This window comes from Perna viridis, chromosome 8, assembly GCF_037379345.1.
Source record: "Perna viridis isolate PV_CMFRI_1.1 ecotype Kerala chromosome 8, ASM3737934v1, whole genome shotgun sequence".
In the NCBI taxonomy this organism is placed as follows: domain Eukaryota; kingdom Metazoa; phylum Mollusca; class Bivalvia; order Mytilida; family Mytilidae; genus Perna; species Perna viridis.
Genome location: NC_142452.1, coordinates 40,913,493 through 40,924,052, shown reverse-complemented (window position 1 = coordinate 40,924,052; position 10,560 = coordinate 40,913,493). Strand labels below are relative to the sequence as shown.

At 34.2% G+C, this 10,560-nt stretch overlaps 1 long non-coding RNA gene across 1 annotated transcript; it reads right to left on the bottom strand.

Annotated features, from left to right (window-relative positions):
* Positions 1-7,081, bottom strand: LOC148610519 (uncharacterized). The gene is made up of 2 exons (XR_015914589.1): positions 6,650-7,081; positions 1-931 (listed from the first exon to the last, which is right to left on the bottom strand). It is a non-coding gene; the product is annotated as an uncharacterized LOC148610519 (long non-coding RNA).
* Positions 7,082-10,560: the final 3,479 nt, after the last annotated feature.

Here is a 10,560-nt window from a genome sequence, read left to right as displayed (position 1 = left end):
TGAAATTATGAAACATTTTAATATTTACCATTGAACGCGAAACTTAATATAATATGTAACAGTGACTGCCTTTGTTGAAACATAAACAAATGTATTTGTAATGTTTGGTTATGGCGATGGCGTTTTCTGCGAGAGAGACAAAAAAACGACAATTAACATCCATTAAAATAAGGGGGTTGCAATCGGTTTCAAAAAGCTGGAATCCCCTTGGTTATAGAAAAAACCTAACAAAGTAAACGTTCTTCAATTTAGACCATAATGCACACTGTACATTTACACAAAAAAATCGCTGTTTTGGAGCTGAAAGATAAAAGGTCAGGATTGAACTTAAACCTGTGCAACAACATATCATCCACATTAGACCTCCTCAAAAATAAAATGGTTTCGTACTCGGTTTCTGTATAGAAGAGATTCAATGCGTTCATTAGTTTGGATTTCTTTAAGCCACGAAGACAAAAATCTGAAGTCACATAAACTTGGACTTTTAAAACATAACATTTTTATTTACAAAAAAGAAACGAAACAAAACGCTGCATTAATCAAGAATAATATAAGTGTTCGAACATGACTTAGTATTTGTGATCTAGTTCTGTACATGAATGAGACAAAAACATTTGCTGGATAGTTGCAATGCTTTCAAATTCGCAAATCACATCAATATATGCATTCGTTTATTTCCGAAGAGCAGCTAAACAGCTTTTCCTGAACTCCTTATCACACATACAGCAGTACTCGTATTCTGCTCCGAATAGCACCCCACACGGGCCACAGATGGGCGACATCTTCCTAAAATGCCAAAGTGGAAGGTCGTCGTGCTCACAAGGTTCACAAGGCAGCATTTGATTGGCTGTTACGGATATCTTTCCAACGACGCTTCCGGTGAAGGCGAAAAACAGACAAATCAAGATTGCAGGGCCCATGATTGGTTATTCTGTAAACAAAAACATGCATTATAAGAAAATTACGTGTAAGTTGTACTTGCATTAAATAAAGACTGCTTGCTACGCATGTACATGCATAAAGCACTGCTACACGTAGCAACAGTTTGTATATCAGCATGTAACAAGCTAAGAGCAAAGTTAAAGCATACATTCAATTGTTTTGTCTGGACTATATGCCTTTTATCTATATGTCCATCTCATTATTAAAATTCGGTTAGTCGATGTCGTTGCTTTTTTTCCCCAATAGAAAAAACATGTATTCAAATAGACAAGTAATAAAGTATACTCTCTGGCTTCAATTATGAAAAAAAATACATCCATGACTTAAATGGCACGTGTTATTAAACATTAAGTATAAACACATAGTATTACTAATTGAAACATGAGATCGACAGGAACAGATCCTAATATAACAGATATCATACTGTCTGGTGTAAAGCGTTGGAGGCCTTATGTACAAGTCTTTGTAAAACATCGGGCAAAATGGGAAAAGAGTGATCCCACAACATGCTTTCACTCATGAAAGACTTTTAGTACATGTTTCTCCATTTTAAATGACCCTGAAAAAAATGTGTTCATTTACAGTTCTTTTAATAAAATTACATATATTTTCAATTTTCGAAAGTAACATCTTGATTTTCATTTTTTGGTTCCGTCGTTACCCATTTTAATTTACATTTTTAAAGCTGTGGATTTATAGACATTATTTCATTTCATGTTCCGTCCACTGCCTGATTCTTACAGCCTGAGGGCCGTCTGAGACTTTAATGATACAGATTCGTTATAAAACTGAACAATTACTGATTATCTCCGTTGTATTATTGTTTGTAGCCTTAAGAGTTAGACTATATGAATAGCCTATATCTTTCCTTTACCATATTACAAAATAAGCTTTGATATCAAGAAGATATAAATGGCTATATCTTATTTCAAATTCGTGGCTTCTAACAGTATTTTTATTTCATACTTATTTCATAGCAAGGTTAATAACTAAAAAAATCAATACATATATTTCTACAGTTTTGGTATTGAGTACCTTTTTTTTATTTAGATCGTCCTATATATTTGATCGTAATGCTTCTAATGTGAAATTACTCCTTGAAATACAGAATTTGCAATATTAATAATGGTAGTTAAACAAAATAAAATGAAATACAGTAACTTCTGTTTTTAATCATTGACAAGGTGGATAACAACAAACGAGAGGAAACAGAAAATAATAATAAAAAAAGCTTATTGTTAGTTTCGTATGAGTTGGATGCAGATTTAACTAGTGAAAAGACGAAGCTTTACATGCAAGCTGTAGTGGCCTCGTTGATTTTAGTGAACTTAGGAAGGCTTGTTTGTGAACCGAGTTATTTATAATGTTCAAATACATGTACGAAACTAGCGTGCTCTATACACAAAACTGTACATTCAGATAGTATTTTCGGTCATTATGCATGGACTTAATCAATAAATCCCGTTTCTGCTGGATGTAACTTCCTGTCAGACTGAAATCGGGCTGTCGGTGTTTTTAATCGAAATGTTTCTTTATTTCCGTTATGAGGACTTCATCCTCTACTACTTAATTCAATTTCTCTAAAGTATTTAACTGTGTTATATTTACATATTTCTCTTCCATTTGATATCTCGGAGTGTTTAAATTTTTGAAAGTATTTCGCTCAAAACTAAGATTATTAAGTAATTGCTAATGGATTTGGTACATTACCACAAGAAGCTACATACAAACAATTTTAGAATTAGTTATAGTTTTATTCAAAACAAATTGTTTTGATCAACCAAAACTCCAACAAATTGATAAACTGTGTTCTCTTTGGTCCGATTAAACACAGATTTTAATTATTTGAATGACGTCTGAGAAATATTAGAATGGTGCCCATACATGTACATCTAAAAATGGCAAACAGAGTTTAGGCTCTATCTGTTCTATATTTAAGTGCTATGTACATGTAGTTTGGTGTCCACATCCCGATTTCCACAAGACATCGGAAAAAATTCTGACAGCATGCAGTTATTCATTTCTTAGCACACGAAGTGTATTTCTCAAAGGATTTTTTTTTTGTTTTTTTTTTGTTGGACCATTTTGTTAATTTCGTGCTGAATTTGGAAAAAACTGAATATATAATTGACTGGAACCGCGCGTGAACCATCTCCTTTTCATGATTTTGTACTTCTTTTATAGTTTCTACATACAATGTAAATGCATGCTAAACTGTAGGTAACCGGTTTAGTCGTGTCGTAAGTTGGTGGGAGTGTCCGTTTAAACACACGATAGAAGCGTTCGTTTATTTTTTTACTTTGATTATTTCCTTGATTCGACTGCTATTTTTATATTTTTTGCTATTATTCATTTATATAATTTCATTAATTTTATTTTCTATTTTTTCTGTCTTCATTATATGTCAATATTATTAATGTTCATCGTTCGTCTATCGTGCGTTTAAACGCAAAATATGAGTGTTCGCCTATCGTGCGTTTAAACGCACGCTATGAGCGTTCGTTTATCTCGCGTTTGGTGAGCGTTTAGCGTGCGTTTGGGTATCGTGCGTGGGGAAACCTAAACGTCTCAAGGAGTGTATGCCATTGAACTTTCATTGATAAACATCTTCAGTTGAGGTTTTCCTCTGGTCTTTGAATTTTTCCTTAAATAATTTAATCCAAGCAGTATTATTGGTCAAACTTAAGTATAAGAAGGGTTTTGGTTAATCCTTGATCTTAAAATTTCATTTTTCATAACCATTAAAACATATTGCTGTTGCAATGATAACGCATAATGAACACTAGCAGTATTGCAATATTCGCTGTCCTCAAGAGCTACAAAAATGTATAGTAAATCTCATTTCTACTTCCGACATTTTCTTGTTTCCATTTAGCTGATTATTCGTAAAAAAAACAATCCATTTCAGTAAGAAAGAAATTATATCTTAATTATTATATTCATACATTTGTAACTTTTTCTAAAGGTTAAGCATTTATAATATGACGTGCTTCAAAGCTCCTTAGACCACGGCCGTGGTAAAAAAGGTGATGAACACATGGCCAATATTTCGTGCTACGCATTGGCTGCGTCTATTAAAAATAATGAAGAAACCTATTAGAATCGAAATAAATCACGGACACTCCATATTATCATTGTGTAACCACGGGCTGGCCATTTATGTCGCATTGTTTTACACCGAGCGTTAGCGATTTTTTAAGCAAACACTGTTCCGTCAAAGCAAAACATTTTTTTCTCAACGTCGTTAAGTGTCGAAAAGAGTGGCATATTTGAAGTAAAATTCTAGTTACGACTTAGAGGCAAAAGATCCATATAATTCCTTATATCAGTACAAGTACAAAATGTATATGATTATCATGATTTGCCTTAGAGAGTGAAACCTGACCATACCGTATATTTATACCCTAAATTAACCGAAAACCCGCATGTAAAAACCAGAAAATAGATATGGTGAATACGTCAAAAAAGGCAACTCCACCAAGATGAAAAATGTCAGTTCAAGGCTTACCATGGGTCTTCAATGAACGACGAGAAAACCCTCATACCACTCGGCAGGCTGTAGCTGGCCCCAAAAGAGTATTATATACAGATATAGCGAAATACATTGTAGTTGCCTCTATATACTCCAGTAATTTAAAGGGGTTAAAGTACTTTGGCGTGAACCCCCCCCCCCTCCCCAAACCCCTTTTAAAACTGGCAACTGTATGGAAAAAATATTACATTATTAAACATACATAGAGTAGTTAAAAAATGTCCGAGTCCCTTGTTTAAACACATAAAGATAATCCGAAGAGTTCAATTGCATACACTAGGATCCTTGAGACGTTTAGGTTTCCCCACGCACGATACCCAAAGAAACGGTTTACACACTACACAATCACACAAACACATGCATATGATCATAAGATAAGACCTCAGATGTATTTTAAACCAGCATGGTTAAACCAAATGCCATGCATGCATGCATATCTAAAGCGAACATATTCTAAAGTTAGGTTAAGAAAGGTTTTATTTCACATCGATTATTGCTATCGGAAATCATATTTGTAAGGTGCTGTGAACAGTAAAAAATAACTTCCGTTTTCAATGTTTTTCTATGACAGAGAAGTGCACACGACCATGAAAAAAGAAAGACCAGTAATGTTCAGAGGGTCAACGAATAAATTAATCCAACCTTTTGCACGCAGGTCCACATCTTTGAACACAATGTGTGTTAATATATTCAAATTGTTTACAAAATTAAGGACTAACACACATTGTGTGTATTTACTGCATAACAAATTTTTGGGTTGATTACTGTCACACATGTATTCGATCGCACATGGTTAATCGGCGCCCAGTAAAACGATAGGTATTTTATGCAAATTATCCTTGACATTTATTGTAATTCCACACCTTTGGCTGTAAAACGGAAGAAACATGTTCTTAAAACTCGTCTTCAATTAAAGATTTTGGACTTATTCCACTCGTGTGAGAAATCACAGATTTTCAATAAAGACTCGTGTAAGAACCTAAGCAGTCTGTAACAATCATGCAAATTCTATAAACTATAATGCACCCCCCAAAAAAGGCAACACATTTTTATTTTTGTTTTTATGAAGTTGCTTTATAGGTCTATATGATGAAATATATAATTATTCATTCCAATCTGCCTGTTCTCTGGAGATAATACACATGGAAAATCCAATAGTTTCTATTGTCTTTTAGGGTAATTAACAGAGTTATCTCCCTTAATTTAAAATTCTATGATGATGCATTCTATATAATTTTTATATCTTATGAACAAATTTAAGTGTCTATGAAAAGTAGCATGCAATTGTCTGTTTACTAGAGCATTTTAAACAAAATATCAAAAAAATATGTAGATGTAGGCTTACCAACCATATATTACATTTTGTATGATTCTTAGCTGAAGTGCTGCTTACATGTTGTACATGTAGAAATAAATTTAACATGTATATGTCTTGACACAACAACCGGTGACACTTGAACTCGTGCATGTTTCTCGCCACTAACATTCTTAGTATTTAAGCCCATGGGATATGGATGGCTAACGCTTTCCAATGTATTTTCAGTTTGGCAGGCATTCATAACAGTTAAATTGTCCCCTTTCTAGTACTAACATTTCGTGCAAACCTTTTGCTTGGACATGATTTCAAAATGTAATTCACAATCTACTTTCATTAAAAAAAGATTAGTGAACGTTTAACTAGTTTCTTCAAAAAGCCAAAATTTGTCAGTTTACACTGTGTCATACATTGTATGCACTCGAAAAGTTTATATATATTTTTTTTTATTTAAAAAAAAGAAGCCGTTGTATGCTAATAATACAGAATATATAAGACCCACACTTTACTGAAGTTTACTAAACTTTTTCAACACTATTATACATTATTCAGATGGGGGCCCGCCGGGCCTGTGCCCTACATAAAATTGTAACCATAAATGTACCATTTATATGTACATATATGCCCCCTCCTAAATTCGCATAAGATCAACATTGCATGGTTACGAATGATTTATTTTTTCCTCCTCAAAATATAAATTCTAGATCCGCCCCTGAAATAGGCGAATTGACTTTTTTTACACTTTGGCATTTTCTAAATATTGCAATGATTTAGTCTTAGATTTAATATTGTACTGTTAGAGAAAACATTGCATAAAGAGTATGCGTCTAATCTAGTGCTATTACATATCAAATTCTTACCCGTGTTTCGGTCCGGTCTTGTATCCGATTAATGCCAGAGTGGACGAGTCGTATTTTCTACCAGCTTTTTATACCCACATGCCAAAATATCCTTTGACCTCTTTTAAGTAATATTATTTTCTTTAAAACTGAATAGCTTTATCAAGATCAATAATAATAGAAGCGCATCCAGAAAAATGTATCCGCGCTAATCACTTCAAACCGACTCTTGACATGAAAAGACCTGCACATCAGATATTAACTTGCTCTTCTGGCCGGACATTAGGTTTTTCGCTGACTTCACTGTCTCAAAATATAAAACGAAACTAGGCCATGCATTCATTTAGGAATTGAAATGAATATTGAATTTCCATAACAAGCTTAATATTATCAAGGCTGGTGAAGGTTATTTTTATTTTGATTGATGTCATATATTTTAATGTAATAAATATTTTACTACATGTACAGTAGAACAAAACGTATATGTAGGTAGCGCAGGGATCGAGGGAACGCAGTGGCGGATTCAGGGGGTGCCGCGGGTGGCACCCCTCCTTTTTTTTTGAACATTTGTTATTTTCCTGTCTAAAAATAACAAAAATGGTAAATAAGTCCTAGTATACCCCTTTTCTAAGGAACCCCGGCTGGCACACCTTCTCTCCGAAGTGTCTGGATCCGCCATTGGAACAAATATTTACAGGTAATTCTCTAAAAGAGAAAAGGTGAGATGATGCTTGAAAAACTGCACCACTGTTGACGCATATGTTTGTGTCTTATTTTAATATCTGCTTCAGCTTTTTTACCATGATTTACATAGTAAAGCTTATATTTACGTTAAATGTAAAACATATACGGCTGAATTTTGGTTTTAGGTTGTAAACAAAAGAGTGTTTTTCCTACCTCATAAGAACTTCAAATGTTTGTTTGTCTATTATTGTTGTACAATTAGAGTTTTCAACTTGTATGATAAATACATGTACCTTTATATAGTCATGACATTATGTGATTTTCTGTTCTAAAATCATTTCATACCGCACATACGTGTACATGTTCATGTATGTCAGTATATAATTCGATTGTATCTAAATTTTCGGGCACATGTCTAATGCATGCATTCAAAACTTCTTTCATCATGATCAGTGCGTGACTCCAACAGAACAATCATTTTTATGTCCTTCAAGTTTGATTCTGTTAGTTTCCCCAGGTCAAGTGTCCGTCGTTAGGTCAAGTGTCCTTTGTTAGATCAAGAATGAATGCATACGACATTGAATTTGTTTTTTGAATCATTTTAGAGGCGTTTACATGACTGGCGATGTGGACATGCCCTTAAGGTTGTAGAACTAGGGTAAGGGACACAACTCTTCTAAATCGTTCGATCGTTTGTATTCAACATTTTTTATCAATCTCATCAAAGTAACTTGGACTGATTTCATTCTGTTTTAAATGAGAGCTTGATAGGCTTTGGTGAAATTGAATATAATCTAAACATATCACTGATTTCAAGAATTATGTCTCTTACCCTAGGTCTATCTCCTGAAGATATTTAGTTTCGTACCTACAAGTCGTCCCAGTCTATTCGCCCCTCTCCTCTATTTGAAAAGTTATTGTTAGCCACTACGGCACTTACATTGTATATGGACATACCCGTTCATACAAAGCACATGTTAATGTAGGCAGTAATATAGACGTCGAAAGGGGAAGGAACTACAAACCATCAATCGCCTTTACAGGAACACAGGGGAGCTGTCAGATGAGCCGGCTCTGGGACAGGCTTAAAAGTGTCATAGAACAGTCTTGGAGCCAGTTCTTCTGACAGTTCTGCTAGTAGAACCGGCTTTAAGAGAACAGTTCGGCTACTAGAGCCAGCTCGTCTGACAGTTCTGATAGTAGAACCGGCTTTAAGAGAACAGTTCGGCTGCTAGAGCCAGCTCGTCTGACAGTTCTGCTAGTAGAACCGGCTTTAAGAGAACAGTTCTGCTACTAGAGCCAGCTCGTCTGACAGTTCTGATAGTAGAACCGGCTTTAAGAGAACAGTTCTGCTACTAGAGCCAGCTCTGACAAATCTAGCAGGACTAGCTCTACGAGAACAGTTCTACCAGTTGGCTCTGTTAGAACTGTCCGAAAAATGTTATAAACCTACCATAGAACTGTTCCTTTGACAGTTCTAGGACAGTTTTGTGAAAGATTAGAACTGATCTCATCTATATGAACATGGTTGTACTTTTTCAGTGTTAGGCTGGTACATTAATATATAGGCATTGGGCAGGGAGAAGTTACAAACAGCCAATCACGACTATAGGGGAATGTTCTTAATATGCTTTGAATTTTATTGCATGGTGACATGCATTTAAAATCTTTCCATTGTGGGCAATTCAATAAGAGACGATTTTTTTGTTTCAATATAAAGGAGAAAATATACATGTTTGACATAAAAACACTCGCTCATGTAGAAATGTATTTTATCTGTAAAGTGTGTGTGCGAATATGTTTTTTTTTTTTTTAAATCTTCATATCCATGCTATATACATATCTGCTGTAGCAGATAGTTTACTAGATGAGTGAGACGTTGTTTACATGAATAAGGGAATTGTTACACGTGCACATATAAGGTCGAGTTGACATTATGATATAGGAAGATAGCGTGATAATTCACTTTTAATTAACAAATCACTTGATCTTCGTAGGAAAACCATATGGAAAACACAACAGTTTGCAGGTGGTTAACTAAAAAAGCTTGCCTGGCGTACTAATGTATCCCCTATTTTTGTTTGTTTTTGTTTTTATTTTATTTTTGTTTTTGTGGTTTTTTTGCATGAATTTTGTTTTCGAATTTCGTTTTACACTTCATACCCCCGACATGTTTTGTTTTTTCTAGATTCGGTCGGTCTATAATTCTATCAATTATCCCTTTCTGAAATCCTAGACCCATCTCTGCCATGAATAACTTTACATTAAATTCCATCTTACATTTCAAAATTACACTAACCTACTATCCTTGTCCTGGAAGTCATGCCAAAATGTGTATTTTAATCATATTGAACATACGTATTCTATAATTAATTCTTGAAAAATATACATTAAATACTATTAATAACAGACATTTTGACTTTTATGGGGAACTGGGATATCCATACGGAATTGTTCGACCCTCCGCGGTCAAACTGATTTTTTATCATACATCGTAAACATTGATGAAGTGTCAGTCTCTGTAAGACTCAGACAGTAGGTGAAACAAGATGTGAAAAAAAAAAAAACATTTTGAAAGAGTCATTTGACGATTTGCTACAGCAGAATCAAGGGAAAAAGACGTTAATAAGATTGTCCACATCAATGTGGAATATTGAGATATAGTTTCATTGAAATTAATTGAAAATCAACATTTCAAGGACAGTTAACTGATCTGTCACAAAAACTCATGTTTCGAACATTCTGTTTACAATATTTAAACCAATCCAGTATTACAAATGTAAGATAATTGTCCTTAATTGTCAAAAACTCACCTATTAAAAAATTCATATCAGATTGGTGGTTTTTGACATTTTTTTGTGTTTCTGATTTTTTCCATGTTGTCTGATTCTTATAATAAAATACTTAAAAGCTGCACACTCTAAAACGTCGCCATTGAAACCGTATTGGAATTGGCATAAAATGTATAACAGGTCAAGGCCACTAGAATTCTAACGTAATAATTAAAGAACGCCACGCCCCTTAGACCAAATAAGTCGCAAAACAATAGACCTCTTTCACGTGCTGTCAATTGAATATCCAATCTCTTCATTTTCTACATGTAGTGTATTAGGAAACTGCATACTACTAGTACATAAGTTGTGTTAGACCAATGCTTGAGTATGCTGGAACAGTATGGGACCCGAGTTGTCAATATCTTATAGATAAAATCGATAAAGTGCAAAAGCGTGCCGCACGTTTTATTGTGA